General features: G+C 40.0%; 2 long non-coding RNA genes across 3 annotated transcripts in view; one reads left to right on the top strand and one right to left on the bottom strand.

Moving 5' to 3' along the window:
* Window positions 1–19,092, bottom strand: part of LOC129649869 (uncharacterized) — a 326,398-nt gene that overhangs the window by 290,514 nt on the left and 16,792 nt on the right. The window lies entirely within an intron of this gene.
* Window positions 6,327–18,995, top strand: LOC129649871 (uncharacterized). Its single transcript, XR_008713334.1, has 3 exons — window positions 6,327–6,580; window positions 7,545–7,812; window positions 17,717–18,995. It is a non-coding gene; the product is annotated as an uncharacterized LOC129649871 (long non-coding RNA).

Raw genomic sequence — 19,092 nt, 5'->3', positions numbered from 1 at the left:
GGAAATCAGTCCTGAATATCATTGGAAGGACTCATGCTGAAGCTGAAGCTGAAGCTCCAATACTTTGGTGACTTGATGTGAAGAACTGACTCATTGGAAAAGACTCTGATGCTGGGAAAGATTGAAGGCCGAAGGAGAAGGGGACGACAGAGGATGAGACGGTTGGATGGCATCACTGACTCAGTGGACATGCGTTTGAGCAAGCTCCATGCATACTGCAGTCCAAGGGGTAGCAAAGAGTTTAATACGACTGAGTGACTAAACAACAACTATATATGAACTAAATCAAAGTAAACTGTTGAAAAACTAGTTTGGTTTCCTCTCTGATAAAACGACAAAAGTTTCTTAGGTTATTGGTTTGCTCTTTGTGGTTCAGTCACGAAGTCACGTCTGACTCTTTGCAGTCCCATGAACTGTCGCACACCAGGCTTCCCTGTCTTTCACTCTGTCTCACAGTTTGCTCTTAAGAGGCTATAAAAGGTTTTCTTTACCTTCTGACTCATCCACCTAGGAAGTAAAGACTCTGTCTAGAATAATCTCTCTGCTTTATGTTGACTATATCATGTCCTTGATTATTTAAAAGAACCAAGTTTTATCACTTTTGATAAAACTAAGAATTTTATTTTACAATTATGTTACCTCCTATATTTACTTTTGAAATCTTTTATTGTCATTTTAATTAAATAGGCAGCCAAGCATGGTTTCTGAATGACTCATGATTCAGTTTAACCAGGTATTCAAACCTTCTAACAACATTTGATATTTTGCCTTTCCAAAGCTAATCCTAAATTATATCTTTTACATCTAAAATTGTATGTGAGATTTCCCAGAGGGCCCCAGAAAAGGTCACAAAGGATCTTTTACCTTGCTAAAAAAAAGATTTTAAAAAAAGACTAGGATTTTTTTAATATGTTAAATTGCTTGGGAATCACTGTCAAATAAGAAAAGATACCTAATCTTCCCTAGGTTGCGTTTGTATAGGTAAATGGGTAAATATATACGTGTGTGTGTGTGTGTATTTCAAAAATTATACAAATTCCTAGAAACGTGTCAATGTCCCTGATGTCCATAATAAGTCCTGGTGCTGCTATGGCTGATCTCAAACAACAGTACGGTTTTGTCAAATTGTAATTCCAAGATTTTCTTTAATGTATGTCTCAGAAACAGCAGAATATCCTTGTCAGTTGCATTATTTTTGCAATTAATTCTCATTATATCTTTATACATAGCCATTTTAAGTCTCTTGTCATTCACAGAGAAACAATGCTTCCCTGAAAGCTCTTACAATCCTCTGTCCCATTCCTGACCTTCAGGTACAGGGCACAGTGCATCATCTTCAACCAAAAGGGACTGTCTCAGAGATGCGGGGAAGAACTCTATTGGATTCTGATGACATTGCTCAAATAACACTGAGCACACCATGCTACCAAACTGCGTCAGGATTTCCAGAACTCTGGTAGAGAAACTGCTGGGTTCATGAGATTGCTAACCCCAGATCAAGCAGGACAAGAATTAGTCCACAGGACTGTATGAACTGATAAAGGAGGATTATGGGTCTTGTTTGGAACATTATTGATACTTTAATATCTTTCCTTGAGATAAAGAACCCTTTTCTCTTTTCTCCTAAACTATAACTCATAAAAATTTATTAAATAATCTTTTATAAACAAAAATGAAACATTTATCTTTTCTCCCTGCCTGATTTCCCTAGAATTCAGAAATTTTTGAGTAGTCTTATTTTCATAGCAATATAATTATTTGCTTACGTTCACCAAAAATCTGTCCTCCTTTTAACAGAACGTAATTAGAAATATTAATTATATAACCGAGGCTTTGACTATACTGTCACATTTGAGAATGATTTGCATAAAATCAGATATGACTGGATAATTTTAAGGAATTTTAAGATCAACTTTATGGAACCAATTCCAAAATCCTCTTGGGAAAACTAGCCTGGAACCCAGGTTATATGTTCCCAGCCTTATAGATGAGTAAGAAAAGTCACTCCTGGCAAGCCAAGAAAATAGGAGATATTGGGGATCCCCAAAAGAGAGGAATTCATCCAAATCTATAAGTACTGCACATAAAATCCAGTGACAAGTTCAGCTTCCTGGGCTCAAGAGGCTTTTAAAGTTCCAATCTGAAATTCCCTATAAAAGCTTTCATCAAAGCAAAATTTAAAAGGTATATGTGGTTAATTGCCATTCTTGCTGTACCTCTGTAAATAATCAGGTCAAACCTAATGAGGCCAGATTTCTTTTATGATGGAAAATAGTGTTACTTTGATTATCACTGATCAGAAGTGAGGTGACTGTGGACAGCAATTTTTTGTTTCAGTATAAAACTACATCACAGCCTTGTGCATTGTCAGATCCTGGTCCTATTCATTGTCTTTGAGCTATTTTTTTTTTAACCTTTTTGTACACTGCATGGTATTGATACCTATCTGTAAATTATACTAGATCCTGTCATGTTGCACAAATTGTCAGTTCCTACCAAATTTAAATTTTTGCAGTTTCCTTCAGCATCTAACTTCAACCCTCCAAAGCTTACATTTTTAATTCTTCTCCCACCCTTCTGACTTGGAGTCACTGAAAACTAAAACTTGACACTGCCACCACCACCCCCCAAATCCTTCCTGGACCCTAGATTGCCTTGTAGCTCGCCTTTACCCCAGGCTATGAACAAGCCCTGTGAGTTGAAGCTGGGTCTCTTCGTACAAACTGTGAGGTCTCATCATCCAGCAGATCATGCATGGATAACCTTCATGCCTGAAGCTGCTGCTTTGTGGGCTCTTAGGAAGTTCAGTGCAACTCCCACATCTTCCATGCTAACCTCCATGCCTGAAGCTGCTGCTTTGTGGGCTCTTAGGAAGTTCAGTGCAACTCCCACATCTTCCATGCTCTGCTCTGGAAAATAACCATGAATATGAACAATCTCACCAAAACAGCTCTAATGTCTAAAGTGAAAGTGTTAGTCACTCATTCCTATCTGACTCTCTGCAACCGCGTGGACTGTAATCCATCAGGTACCTCTGTCCATTGGATTCCCCAGGCAAGAATACTGGAATGGGTTGCTTACACCATCCAGCAAATATTCTCTACTGACAAGACTCAGCAGATGTTTCAACTAGTCCTTCAATCACAGAAATGTGCTGAGCAAACTACATGGGACTCATTTTTTTAAGCTTTTTGATGGATACCTGGCTTCTCCGGAACAAAAGGGAGGACTGGCCAAGGCCCAGCGCCTCAGCATTTCCCTCAGCCTGACTAAATTTCAGACATGCTCCTCCCTGCTTCCAGATGCCTGACCTCTTTCTTAGAGCATTTACCTCAAAAAATGTGTAATTGTAAATGTAAATCTTTTCAAAAGCTTCTTGCTAGTCTTACAACCCGGGAATATCCTTCTCAGAGACCTGAGAGCCATCCTTCTGAAATGCAATCACTGAGGTAGATAAAGACCCTGTCTCCCAGTTTCCACGGGAGGATAGGAGCCTAACTCTGGAGGGCATCTTACTCCAGGTTATGAAATTATCTCCTGCCATAAACATACAAAAAAGTTTATTTTTCCTTTGAATAAAGCCAATTAGCAAACAAAGATGACCTAAGATCCTCCTAACTCAGCTCTTTGTTACAGCAGAGTTGAGCTCAGATACAATTGTTGTCTCCTACAACTACACTCACGATCTTGAATAAAATCTTCCTCACCGTTTAGCATTATCCCACCCAATTTTTTGCTTTGACAGTGGCTATCATGATTTATCACTGGAGAAGGAAATAGCAACCCATTCCAGTGTTCTTGCCTGGAGAATCCCAGGGACGGAGGAGCCTGGTGGGCTGCCATCTATGGGGTCGCACAGAGTCGGACACGACTGAAGCGACTTAGCAGCAGCAGCATCATGATTTATCAAAAAAAAAAAAAAAAAAAGAACCAAATAGTTAAGACAGAACAAATAGACTAAGCCCATTTACAGCAATATGAACAACCTTGGACCAAGTATCCTCTTTAAGTAGCCTGCTCACACTTTCAATCATGGATATTATCATAGGATTTTTGTACAGATTAAAGTCACTAACATTTATAAAACCTAGCACACTGCCCAAAGAACCTGACCATCTAGAACACTGTTAATGCCTCTTCCTAACTCATCTCCTTAGCCACTTAATACACTGCAAGATGATTTATTGGTTTTATATGTTCTATGTCAGAAACTGATACTCCTTTTAAGAGACTGCATGTGATCTGCAGGTATTTCTTTTCTTTTAATGGATAAATGTCAGATATAAACTCCCTGGAGAGATCATGACTCCCGTTGCTTAAGGCAGGCTAGCCTAGAGGTACCATTTTGGTAGCCTGTGTGTGTGCGTGTTTCGTCACTCAGGCGTGTCTGACTCCTCTCAACTCTAGGACCAGTAGTAGCCTGCCAGGCTTCTTTGTCTGTGGAATTCTCCAGGCAAGAATACTGGAGTGGGTTCCCATTCCCTTCTCCAAGGGGATCTTCCCAACCCAGGGATTGAACCTGGGCCTCCTGCACTGCAGGCAGCTTCTTCACCACCTGAACCTCCAGGGGAGCCCTTGGTAGTCCATAGGTAGACAAAAATCTGGAGCAGCTGAAAACACTTTAAACTGGAAATGTGGAGAGAACAGAACAGAAGTGAATAGAAGACCTAAAATTGGGAAGCAGATATTTACACACTTCTACAACTCTACAAAAGCCTTTCCCTAGCTTAGACGCTCTCTCAGGACCCAGTTCTGCTTCAGGCAGTTGAGGCTGACCTCTCTCTCCACAGTAGTATCTGGAGGCATTCTCCCTGGAAGCTGCTCTGACCTCATTCTCTTTTAAGCCAAATTAAAAGAGATGTATTGTTTTAGGCTAATAACCTACAATCCTATTTTATAAAACATTTTCAATAAATGCAATCTTTTGGGGGCAAGTATAATTTTCTAAAATTAACTCTCACCCTTTATTAGTACTTGTTGTCTCAAATTGGGAAATGGGAACAGTAAGTGCCCTTTTCATGGGTTTCATTCATCTGTTAAGTATCTAGAGGCCAGTACTTCAATCAATACCTGCAATCTTTTGGAATTAAATTGCCTCTGTTAAGAAGCTAGAGAAAATGTCTTCAGATGATGAAATACTTTGCGTGTATCTCCATTTCCTTTGTTCAGTTGTTTTGGAACAAATACACATTTTTGCCTAATTTCAATATCACCTGTGAATGTTTGTAATCATCCTCATGCAGCATTATGCAAAGGAGTAGGAGTGGAGAGCATGTCCCACTTCTAAAAATAGTACTACACTTCTGAAAGCTGTTTTTTTTTTTTTTCCAATTATTTTGGTAAATTGAATCATATTTAATATGATTAAGTGTGGAACAGGCACAGACTGTTTAAATAACACCTGTAAGGATTGATTGGATTAAGGAAATGATTTGTCTCCTTAAAACTCAGATGATTGTTTACCCAGAAAAAAAGGGGACACTCTCAATGGAGGATGGCTACGAAACTATTCCCATCTCTCACACAACCAGGTTGGAAGTGTTGACCTGAAACAAACAGACCACCAAATATTTCTCCAGCAAACATAGGCTTGTTTGGAATCAGCAGAGAACTGCAATTTGGGGTCTGCAACCATGACAGCAATGTGTAGGTCCCCTCATCACAAGGGAAGAGAATTCTTTTACAGAGGGGAAAGGAGGCTGGGAGGGCTTAGTCAACAAAGAGTTCTCAGCTTCTCATTGGCTGAGCCCTTGCCAGGAAAAAAAAGAGGAGTCTGTTTTTTCTCTTGTGCTCTGCTACAGTCAGAGGGTGTAAGAGCTCCCCCTTCTGGTTTTTTATTTAATTGGGATTTCTGTTAATTTTTAACATGTGTTTGATTTTCCCCACTCAGTGAAACAGAATGCTGTTTGTATTGATTGGAGCACATTGTATTATTTGTGTAGGAAGGAAAAAGACAAACGATTGTTCATGAAGTACAACTTTGGGCACTGTCATAGGACAACCAGTTATCCCAGTTTTCCTGGATTGTCCCAATTTTAGCACTGAAAATCAAGCATCCCAGACACTCTCTGTGCTGTGCGGTTGGTCGCTCAATTGTATCTGACTCTTTGTGACCCCATGGACTGTAGCCCACCAGGTTCCTCTGTCCTGGGGATTCTCCAGGCAAGAATACTGGAATGGGTTGCCATGCCCTCCTCCAGGGAATCTTCCCAACCCAGGGATCAAACCCAGGTCCCCTGCACTGCAGGAGACTTTTTTTTTTAACCATCTGAACCACCAAAGCAAGTATGAGTAGTCACTGTCAGGGAGGAAGAAATTGTTCTCTACCCTCTAGGTTCTTCTGGCTGGTTGGAGAATTAAATTAGCATGAGACAGATTAACAGGAGAAAAACCAACAAATTCAATAGCATGGATGCACACAAGAGAGCCAGGAAAACTGAGTAACTTGCAAAACACCTGAAGCTCTCACCTTAAATGCCATCTACTGTTAAAGACAGAAGAGGATATTGGGTAGGGGGAGTGGTTTGGGACTTCAAAGGTGAAGAAGGCAATTTATTTCAAGACGAAAAGCAAATATTTGGTAAGTAAGTGTTTACTGGGTCATGCAGAGGCAATGGACACAGAACTGACTCTGATCCCTAGGCCCTGCCAAGTCTCCCTGATCCTACCTAGACCATATACTTTGTTATCTCTGGTGATAGCTCTAGTCCCAGAGCAAGCCCTTTCCCTAAATTCTTTTAGGCAGTAAAGAGGGAAGTAACAAGAAAAACTTCCTGATGCCTCTGTTTCTTAAAAATAATCAGCCTAAATCAATCCTCAAGCCAAATAAACACATTTGTGGGCAGGAAATTTTGTTCCTCTATATTATCTTACCACTGGACCTTCTTCCATCCTTTCTAAGTATTTCATCTTTATGGAGAACTTTACAGTGGCTTTTGATCATTTAAATACCCGGCCGATAGTTTACTCAATTATTTCTTATTATAAGAAACTATTTGAGGTTAACTATATTAGCCATGAAATTTTAAAGGTTAACTATATTAACCATTAACTGTGGGCACACAGCTTGGGGCTCCCCTGGTAGCTCAGTTGGTAAAGAATCTACCTGCATTGCAGGACACCCCGATTCAATTCCTGGCTTGAGAAGATGCCCTGGAGAAGGGATAGGCTATCCATTTGAGTATTCTTGGGCTTCTGTGGTGGCTCAGCTGGTAAAGAATCCGCCTGCAATGTGGGAGACCTGGGTTCGATCACTGGGTTGGGAAGATCCCCTGGAGAAGGGAATGGCTACCCACTCCAGTATTCTGGCCTGGAGAATTCCATGGACAGAGAAGCCTGGCAGGCTATAGTCCATGGGGTCACAAAGAGTCAAATATGACTGAGTGACTTTAAAGAAAAAAAATGGGCACATAGCTTAGTGATTTTATCAGCGTCCCCCTAGGCAACAGTGAACATACCAGTTATTTTAACAGAGAGAACTTAATATAAAGAACTGTTGGGGTTCCCTGGAGGTCCAATGGTTAAGTATCTGCCTTGCAATGCAGAGGATACCAGTTCGGTCCCTGACTGGGAAGATCCCACATGCTGCAAACAACTAAGCCAAGGCATCGAAAATACTGCTCCCACACTCTAGAGACTTCAGCCACGACTACTAAAGCCTGAGTTCCCAGAGCCTGTGCACTTCAACAGGAGAAGCCACCACACCAAGAGGCCAGCAAACCGCCACTAGAGAGTAGCCACAACGAGAGAAAAGCCCCTGCACAGCAGTGAAGACCCAGCACAACCCAAAACAATGTAAATTGATAAATTACTGTAAGTGGTTAACATTTATTAGAAATATTTTTTAAATAAATAAAAAGAACTATTAACCAGTGAGAGACTGGATACACAAACAGGCAATGGTTAGACCATATGTGACAATGGAACTCCGACCCCACAACTACTACATTGATCAACCCAAATATGCCCTTGAAATCAACCACACAAGAAGGCCCACTTCTAACGAGCCCACTTCCAGCTTTTTCATACAGAAACCTCCTATCAGGGCATGCCCAAAGCCCTTCCTTTGTTTTCTCACTATCAAGCTTCCCCACTCACATTCCTGCCTTTAGCACTCTGCCAAATGCAGGTGACGGTGGATGACCTTGAGTAAACAGAGTAAACAGCCTGTATTTGTTCTCATCCAGGTGATCTTTGCTTATTTCTACACCAGGTTTTGGTTACCCAAAAAGGCACAAAGGGAGCACTTTAGTTATCACAGGAAGCAGCTGCTAGTACTCAGTCTGGGGGAATGAAGGGAAGAGATTCAAATTCTTAATAGGCAGAAACTTGGAGAGAGGGCCTTTCCCACAGACCCAGGATGATAACGTACCATGAACTCAACCCTCCACACCATAGATTGAAAGATGAGCTACATACACATACATGATAAAATATTTACATTCTAATAATGGAATCGATGTTCCTTACTCAGGGCCTACTCTGTCCTAGGTCAGGTAACAGCTAATGCTACTCAAAGTATGGTTTAAGAATCCCTGGGACCCTCAAGACCCTATGCTGCTGCTACTGCTGCTAAGTCGCCTCAGTCGTGTCCGACTCTGTGCAACCCCATAGATGGCAGCCCACCAGGCTCCCCCGTCCCTGGGATTCTCCAGGCAAGAACACTGGAGTGGGTTGCCATTTCCTCCTCCAATGCATGAAAGTGAAAAGTGAAAGTGAAGTCACTCAGTCGTGTCCAACTCTTAGTGACCCCATGGACTGTAGCCTACCAGGCTCCTCCGCCCATGGGATTTTCCAGGCAAGAGTACTGGAGTGGGGTGCCATTGCCTTCTCTGCAAGACCCTATCAAGGACTCTATAAAGTCAAAACTGTTTTTAGAATAATGCTAAGAAGTAATATGTCTGTCTTCATTATCCTGGCATTTGTATTGATGCTGTAAGAATAATCAAGGGAAAAACTGATGGCACCTTAGTATGAATCAAGGCACCAAAATTAAAATGTATCGTACTAATTGTACTCTTCATAGCAATGCACTTGTAAGAAAAAATTAAAGACTTTAATGGACACGAACTTGGGCAAACTCCAGGAGACGGTGAGGAACAGGGAGCTTGGAGTGCTGCAGTCCACAGGACTGCAAAGAGTTGGATATGACTGAGCAACTGAACAGCAAAGACTTTAATTTTGAAAATTAAAAGACAAAAAAAAATTAAAAACTAAAAGCCAGCTTCATTTAAGATTGTTTTTAATGAAGCAGTAGGAATTAATTTTGCTAAGTTTTACCCCTGAGTGCCCGTTTCTTAATATACTATATGATTAAATGAAAAGTGCACACAGAGTTCATCTGCTACACGCTGAAGTGCATGCTGTGGTTGTCTCGAGGAAAGGGACTCGTGTAATTATTTGAGCTGCAAGCTGCACTTGCCACTTCTTTCATGGGATACCATTTGTACTTGAATCAACAGCTAAAGCACAAAATGATGTTTTTCAGACTTCAGTATCTGGCAGACACTTTCTTGAAAATGAACATAGTAAACCTGTCACCTCAAGAAAAACAACTAACAATATTTGTGGCCACTGATAAAATTTGAACTTTCAAGTGAAAATTAGAATGTTGAAGACTTGTGTTTACCACCATGAGCTTGACAGGTTTCCAATACTTAAAGACATTTTTGATCCAATGGATGGTGAGCTTAACAAATGTGATCTTTTTTTTATATATATATCCTATGACAAAATATGTCAACATTTGGATAACCTGCACAACTCAGTAAACCAATATTTTCCAACTGACCCATGCACAATGCATTAAACCGTACTTAAATGAAGGATCCATTCAAAGCACAAGCCGGATCAATGGATTTGAATATTACAAAGTATGAATGTTTTTTGATACAGTTTAAGACTCCAGAATGCAACTAACCTTTTTATAAACCATCATTTGTTGAGTTTGCGTAGAATATCTATAACAGAGCATATCCATGATTACCTAAAAAGGCTATAAGAGCAATTTTCTCTTTTCTAGCAACATATCTATATGAAGCCACATTCTTTTCATGTATGTCAACCAAAACAATATATTTCAAAAGATCAAATGCAGAGGAATATACAAGAATCCAGCTTTCTTCAAGACATTAAAGAGATTGACAAAATATAAAATAATGCCACTCACTAAAGTTCTGGCTTGGGGCTGCTGCACTGGGACGACCCAGAGGGATGGTACAGGGAGGGAGGAAGGAGGAGGGTTCAGGATGGGGAACACGTGTATACCTGTGGCGGATTCATGTTGATATATGGCAAAACCAATACAATATTGTAAAGTTAAAAAATAAAATAAAATTTAAAAAAATTTAAAAATGCATAGTTATTTTAATTTCATTTATGTTAACATGTCATAGGTTTATTATTGCTTTATGTAAATAAATTAACAAATAAGTGCTTTAAAAAATACTTCTCAGTTTTAAGAGTAAGTATAAACAGATAGAACTCATGTAAATAAGTTTTTTGAGATCCTCAATAATTTTTAAGAATGAAAGGAGCTTTGAGTCAAAACTGTTTGAGAACTTCTGCTTAGATATATCCCCTCAGTTTATCTTCAATCATTCTTTGAGATTATTATTGGATTTTCAGATGAACTGCCTGAGATTCAGAGAGAATAAGTAAGTTGCTTAAGGTCATTTAGCCAGTTAGTAGGTGCCAGAGTTTCTATAATTAGCTACTGGGTGTGTATACAATTGACTAAAATAGTACAAAATACCCAGGTAAGGAAAATCAGGAAAAAAAGAGCAGGTTAGTAGGCATCTGATAGTAGTTGATCAAGAGATAAAAATGTAGGAAACTGAGGTTTATAGAGCATATATTTTTGTGACTAGTATCAGAAATTTTTGCATTCTCTTAAATTCTACTGGGGAATCTTGTTATCATTCAGAGGGACAATCCAACATCACACTAGCTTTTGGGAGGGTTATAGTGCATTTGGCTGGGATGTGTGTGCCCAGTATTGGTTATATATTTGGAGCTTCCAAATGCTATAGCAGATGGCTGAACAGATTTGTCATCAAATGACTTCAATCGTTGGGGTGATAAGCACAACACTTGGCCTTCAATAAATGCCTAGAAAGAGAGGAAGGACAGCAGGGCCTTACTGTGCATTAGAGTGCCTGTGGTCTAGGTGGTTCACGTGAATTACATCTTACTTATCCTCACAGCCCCTAAGAGGTAAGAGGCTCTCTCATGTTTAAAATAGGACCAATGGGAGACTTCTATGGTGGTCCCATGGTTAAGAATCTGCTTTCCAAAACAGAGGATGCATGTTTGATCCCTGGTCAGGGAACTAAGATCCCACACACTGCAGGGCAACGAAGCCTACATGCCACAAGTAGAGAAGCCCACGTGCTTCAGCTGGAGAAAACTGCACACCTAATGAAGAGCCCACACTGCAGTGAAGACGACCCAGCACAGCTAAATAAAACAGGACACATGGTAAGACTTAAAAAGTATTGTGAAATGCTCTCAGGCGGGAAACTAGTAAGGGCAAAGAGGACCCATCCCTGGAAGTTTTGGGTAAGCCAAAAGCTGAGAATGAGGGGCAAAAGCTCAGTTATCAGAACTGGAATAACCAAGACCCGATTACCCACATGGCCGCCTCCATTTTAAATCACAAAGGCTTGATTTAAGTGATAACCTGAAGTGTGCAGCCAGATATCTCTAGTTATGGGAAGTGAAAGGGCGGTAGAGATCAAGACCCAGGCGAGACTTGACAATGAGAGTCATTATCTAAAGTTATCACCTTTGAAGATTATTAGCATTCTACTGTGCTCACCTCCCTACTCTCACTTGAGATGAATTTTTAATGTATTAAATTTGAATAATATATAAGTCTAGATTTCTTTATTTTCCTGACAACTAGCTAAGTAAAGATTGTAAGGAGGGCTAAAATTCTACTACATTTGAATGTGCGTTGTCTAAAAGATTTTCAAAACATTGAAGAGTCACATCATGATGATGTGTCTCCTAATTATGTTTACAAGGCATAACATGTCTACATTAAAAATAATTTGCGCTTCCCTTCAAAGATGTGTGGGGAAGACAGAGATGGATGTGTTTCCATGAATGCAAGCCCATCAAGTCATTTTTTCTCTATGCCCAGGCAGGAGGAGAGATCTTTACCTGATTTTAAACTTGTAGTGCTGCTCAAAGAAACTACCTTCTTCAGGTTGCTCCTTATGTCATCACTACCTGCTGCACAGTCCCACAAGAAGGCTGGATGATCCAGCCGATCACCCCCTGCCTTGTGGCCTATGACAATGTCCAGAACTCATTCCTTTGAGACCACAACTTGCCAAGATATGACTCTTAATTAGAAGATGAACCAGAAAAGTATGTTGGATTAGAAGTACTAAGATCCAGTTGTGACCACTTGTGCATTTTAAGAGCCTTAGAAAAAATTTTATAAGTGATACCAGACCACCTGACCTGCCTCTTGAGAAACCTATATGCAGGTCAGGAAGCAAACAGTTAGAACTGGACATGGAACAACAGACTGGTTCCAAATAGGAAAAGGAGTACGTCAAGGCTGTATATTGTCACCCTGCTTATTTAACTTCTATGCAGAGTACATCATGAGAAATGCTGGGCTGGAGGAAGCACAAGCTGGAATCAAGATTGCTGGGAGAAATATCAATAACCTCAGATATGCAGATGACACCACCTTTATGGCAGAAATTGAAGAGGAAATAAAGAGCCTCTTGATGAAAGTGAAAGAGGAGAGTGAAAAAGTTGGTTTAAAGCTCAACATTCAGAAAACTAAGATCATGGCATCCAGTCCCATCACTTCGTGGCAAACAGTGGAAACAGTGGCTGACTTTATTTTTCTGGGCTCCAAAATCACTGCAGATGGTGATTGCAGCCATGAAATTAAAAGATGCTTACCCTTGGAAGGAAAGTTATGACCAACTTAGACAGCATATTAAAAAGCAGAGACATTACTTTGTCAACAAAGGTCCATCTAGTCAAGGCTATGGTTTTTCCAGTGGTCATGTATGGATGTGAGAGTTGGACTATAAAAAAAGCTGAGCACTGAAGAATTGACGCTTTTGAACTGTGGTGTTGGAGAAGACTCTTGAGAGTCCCTTGGACTGCAAGGAGATCCAACCAGTCCATCCTAAAGGAGATCAGTCGTGGGTGTTCATTGGAAGGACTGACGTTGAAGCTGAAACTCCAATACTTTGGCCAGCTGATGTAAAGAGCTGACTTATTTGAAAAGACCCTGATGCTGGGAAAGATTGAGGGCAGGAGGAAAAGGGGATAACAGAGGATGAGATGGCTGTATGGCATCACTGACTCAATGGATATGGGTTTGGCTGGACTCCAGGAGTTGGTGATAGACAGGGAGGCCTGGCGTGCTGCTGTTCATGAGGTCGCAAAGAGTCAGACATGACTGAGAGACTGAACTGAACTGAATAACAACTAGGATTAACTTGATACTCAGGATGAGATGAGCTAACCAAGGGTGGAGTAAGGCAGTGGAGCTTAAATTGTGATGACAGAATTGAGAAGATTCACATCACTATCAGCTTTTCTATCTTACTCTCTTGCAATATTTATGCCAAGGATGCCTCTACAATTTCCCTGCTTTGAGCTGTGTCTCCTGTCCTCTAAGGTCTAATGTTTATATTTATTCCTACTTATTTTAAGTTCCTGGTCAACGATTTTCCCCACTCTCACATTTCCCCTTATATCATTTGTTCTTATTAATACATTTTATTTTTTAAATAACTGGCTACTTCATCAAAGTTTCTTGAGTTTTTAAAAAGATCTAATGTAAGAGCTGTCTTCCTCATGACAATAATCATAAGTGAATCCTTCTTTCTTCCTTAGAAGTAAGAACTAAAGCAGCTGAGTTTGTTTTTAAGAGGTCCTTCACCCTTGTTGGTATAAAGGATATATGGATTCATGTCTTACCTCCTTTGTTAAAGGGAACCTCCTCCTTTCTGGCTTCCTGTTCTCATATTGAGGGACTTCTGTTACTGGAACACTCTTAGGAAAGTGACAAGATGATTGATAAATTTGGGATAAAACCTAAGAAATGCCAGCCAGACTTTAGGAAGCACATGCTGTGGTCTGCTCAGAAGCTGGCTGCTTCACTCCTCAAGAATTGCCTATATTTTCTAAGGTTGTCTTGATAAACCTATCTACTTCTGGGATACGGCATTAAAAAGATCTCAGTTCTCATACAACTAAGTCATATTTTCCAAACACCTATTAGTAATGAGTTGGTGTTTTGATCTCTAATTCCTTTGTCTAATTCCTCTGTCTTTAATTGAATGGGCAAAGGAACTGTTAGATACTGTCCTTCTAATGTCCTAGTTCAAGGACCAGGAAAAAAGACAAAGACTGGAAGTTGGGTAGTAAAATAATAACTGGAGGCTGAGGTATCTGGTATGGCCCAAGCAAAGACTGCTTCTAGACATTTGGTTTCAGCAGTCCACATTGTGCCATGTAACTTGGAAGGTTTTTTGTTTGTTTACTTTGTTTTGCTCATTGTTTTTATCTGTTTGTAAATGGATAACTTTCAAATTTGAGCTTTAGCAAGTGATTCCCATGGGGCACTTGAACCTTGTCAGGTCATCAAAGTTCATGACAGCTCCGAACACAGGTAAATGGGCTCTTTCACAAAGGCTGAGCTGTAGGCACCGCAACATTTCCAGAAATTTGCCCTGTGGTCCTCACAGGGGACTGCTGACGTCTGACCCTGAATTCCATATCTGTGGCTTGTCTTCATGTTGAGTGCAATGTTGTAGTAGGCTGAGCTTTCCTAAAGCATCAGTGGATAGGCAAAATTATTTTAGTTTACCACTTTTGCAGACAGATCTATTCTGCAACAGAGTTCTACAGAACCACAGTTAGGGTCTAGCTATAATGTTAGTATCATGTCTGGTTGATCCACAGTCCTTCAGAAATCAGAAGACTATGAAAAAAATAATCTTAAATTCATGAAATTTGCCCATAGGTCTAAGAACCACCCCAACATTTGGGTTGAAACTGGCTTTAAATTTTAGATCCAAATCAGGCTTTACCCAAAGGAGAGATACCTGGGTCAGGAAGATCCCCTGGAGAAGGGATAGGCTACCCACTCCAGTATTCCCGGGCATCCCTGGTGGCTCAGCTAGCTGGTAAAGAATCTGCCTGCAATGCAGAATACCTGGCTTCTATCCCTGGGTTGGGAAGATCCCCTGGAGAAGGGAATGGCTACCCACTCCAGTATTCTGGCTTGGAGAATTACATGGACTGTACAGTCCATGGGGTCGCAAAGAGTCAGATATGACTGAGTGACTTTCAGTTTCAAAGGAGAGAATATTTTGTTAGTTACCAAATAAAGAAACATGTGAACTTCCACATGTTCAAGCTGGATTTAGAAAAGGCAGAGGAACCAGAGATCAAATTGCCAACATCTATTGAATCATGGAAAAAGTAAGAGAGTTCCAGAAAAACATCTACTTCTGCTTTATTGACTTTGCCAAAGCCTTGACTGTGTGGATCACAACAAACTGTGGAAAATTCTTCAAGAGATGGGAATACCAGACCACCTGACCTGCCTCTTGAGAAATCTGTACGTAGGCCAACAAGCAACAGTTAGAACTGGACATGAAACAACAGACTGGTTCCAAATTGGGAAAGGAGGATGTCAAGGCTATATATTGTCACCCTGCTTATTTAACTTTTACACAGAGTGCATCATGAGAAATGCTGGGCTGTAGGAAGCACAAGCTGGAATCAAGAATGTTGCGAGAAATATCAATAACCTCAGACATGCAGATGACACCACCCTTATGGCAGAAAGCAAAGAACTAAAGGGCTTCTTGATGAATGTGAAAGAGGAGAGGGAAAAAGTTGGCTTAAAGCTCAACATTCAGAAAACGAAGATCATGGCATTCAGTCCCATCACTTCATGGCAAATAGATGGGGAAACTGTGGAAACAGTGACAGATTATTTTGGGGGGCTCCAAAATCACTGCAGATGGTGACTGCAGCCATGAAATTAAAAGACACTTACTCCTTGGAAGAAAAGCTATGACCAACCAGGACAGCATATTAAAAAGCAGAGACATTACTGACAAAGGTCCATCTAGTCAATGTTATGTTTTTTCCAATAGTGATGTATGGATGTGGGAGTTGGACTATAAAGAAACCTGAGAGCCAAAGAATTGATGCTTTTAAACTGTGGTGTTGGAGAAGACTCTTGAGAGTCCCTTGGACTGCAAGGAGATCTAACCAGTCCATCCTAAAAGAAATTGGTCCTGAATATTCATTGGAAGGACTGATGCTAAAGCTGAAATTCCAATACTTTGGCAATCTGCTGTGAAGAAGTGACTCATTTGAAAAGACCCTGAATGTTGGGAAAGATTGAAGGCAGGAGGAGAAGGGGATGACAGAGGATGAGATGGTTGGATGGCATCACCGACTCGATGGACATGAGTTTAAGTAAGCTCCAGGAGTTGGTGATGGACAGGGAAGCCTGATGTGCTGCAGTCCATGGGGTCACAAAGAGTTGGACATGACCAAGCAACTGAACTATGATGAAGAAAATATGGCAACTTCTTGCGTTGCTTCAGTCCTCCTATTAGAATAGGAATGATTCAAGAATGAAAATCAAATAAAGAAAAGCAAATAATGAAAATCAAATAAAGAAAAGCACACACGTTAAGCAGAAATGAGAGAGAGATGTCTTAGGGGGTGACTGAGATATTAGCAGACAGACTAAACAGATATGAAAGAAGTCAGACATAAAAGTTAAAACAGATGATCGTAGAGTGCAAGCATCATCGATACGGCAGGCACTTAGTGGTGGGTCTTGTGATCCAGAATTCAAGATCATTAGTAATGGCATGCCCGCTGTAGTGTGGCCTCAATAGTGATGAGATGTGTTGTCTACAACTCCGGCTCAGTAGTGGAAAGATGCATGGCAAATTTTGTTTCTCTACAGCACCAACCACTCGTCCACTTTACTCTGCTTGGAACACCTTCACAGTGTGAAACCCCCCGCCCCCAATGAAACAGAAACTTTGTTCTATGGATATATGCCCAAATTATCTCTTTTTATTATATGTACTCTATATGTACTCTATTTATTCTGAGGCCTGAGTACTTTTTTCCTTTCTTCACATTCATTGGATCGACCTGAATTTCAAAAGATGTTTAAAGAAAAAACTGCCCCACTCTATTTCTTATATATGCAAATTATTTTCCCTTTGACTTTCTAAAATTGTGGCTTAATTCATGTTTCAGTCACAAAAGCCTTGTTACTCTGCCTTAGCTTAGGCTCAGAATCATCAACCTCAAACTGCTAAGTCCTTTGGTATTCAGCACACAGACTACTTCATTTAATGACAAGTTTTACTTCTGAATTTTAATAGGGCCTACCTAACTTTTAATTGCTTTGAAAAACATGATTTTTTTTTAATCTACATATATTTGGCACAATTACAAATATTTCAAAAAGAAAAATCTCATGTGCAGACCCAGGAAAGACTTATCAGTTAAAGTAAATAGAAAAGAACAGTTGCAGGATTAAATTTGCTTTATTTCATATCCAGTTGGGGCAATTAAAATGTTAAACTATAGTTAACATTAAGTGCAAAGGGCATATGAAACTTATCTCTTAAATTATTAATTGCCTAAAATGATTTAATTACCAATTCTCTAATTTCTGTTTCTATAGAAACATACTTCCTGGCTTTGGTCACTGAACTGTGGAGCTAGAGGCTTTTGGAGGCTTCCCTGGTGGTCCAGTGGTTAAGAATCCACCTTGCAATGCAGGGGATGCCAGTTCAGTCCCTGGTCCAGGAAGATCCCACATGCCGCGGGGCAACTGAGCCTGTGTACCACAACTACTGAAGCCCGAGTGCCCTAGGCCCTGCGCCTCCTAACAAGAGAAGCCGCCTCAGTGAGAAGCCTGCGCACGGCAGCTAGTGAGTAGCCCCCACCCACAGCAACTAGAGAAAGCCCACACTCAGCGGCAAAGAACCAGCACAGCCAAACACAAATATTTTTTAATTAAATATGTTTACCTATTGATACTGATTAGATTCTTCAAATGGCTTCATTCTACTATGATCAAAGTTCATACAGCTCTATGCAGAAAATCCTTGCCTTTTACCTGCTGTCATATAGCACCTTGTACCAAAAACAAGAGGTCAAGAGAAAGACCTCTTTTCTCTGAGAACTAAAAGAACTTCAGAGGAGTACTCTGCCTCTCAGATGTTACCACTTCTATTTTTCTTTCACTTGCACTTCTATTTATGTTGGGAAAGACTTGTCAACAAGACTAGCAAAGGTGACGGGATGACAGGGTAAATATAGAAACACTGCGTTTAAAAGGTAATCTCTTCTCAGATTGCATTGGTGATTACCAGAGATGGGGAGGGCAGGTGAGGGAATTGTATGAAGGTGGCCAGAGGTACCAACTCCAAGTTGTAAGATGTATAGTTACTAGGGATATAATACACATCATGATAAATATAATTATGATTAACATTGCTGTGTGTTATATATGAAAAGTGTTGAGAGTAATCTTAAGAATTTTCATCACAAGGAAAAAATTTTTCTCTATTTCTTTAATTTTGTATCTATATGAGATGAAGGCTGTTCACTAAGCTTGTCGTGATACCATCTCACGATGTATGTAAGTCACATCATTAAGCTGTATACCTTAAACTTATAAAGTGCTGAATGTCAATTATATCTCAAATAAAGCTAGAAGAAAAAGTAAAAAATAATCTCGCCTTTCCGCATACTTGGGTTGCATGAATTCACACAGAAAACTTTTATTTCTCTTTGGCCACTATACTATACTTCAAAAATGAGCCTCCCACGGCAGAGTCACTCCTATGTATGGGGAAGCACAGACTATGAGTTGTGATTAAACTCCATGTTCACCTGAAAGTTGTTCTGTTTTTCATATTTTAAATATTTTCCTATATTTTAAATTGTGAAAAATTTTAAACACACCCAAAAATAAAGTACAATAAAAATTATCTCTCTTCTAGGAATACAAACTGTTATTTTTGCTTCAGTTTTTTAATATAAGTAAATAAA

The sequence above is a fragment of the Bubalus kerabau genome, chromosome 4 (genome assembly GCF_029407905.1).
Source record: "Bubalus kerabau isolate K-KA32 ecotype Philippines breed swamp buffalo chromosome 4, PCC_UOA_SB_1v2, whole genome shotgun sequence".
NCBI classification, from domain to species: domain Eukaryota; kingdom Metazoa; phylum Chordata; class Mammalia; order Artiodactyla; family Bovidae; genus Bubalus; species Bubalus kerabau.
Note: the sequence above shows the minus strand (reverse complement) of the source record. Positions and strands in the feature narration are given on the sequence as shown.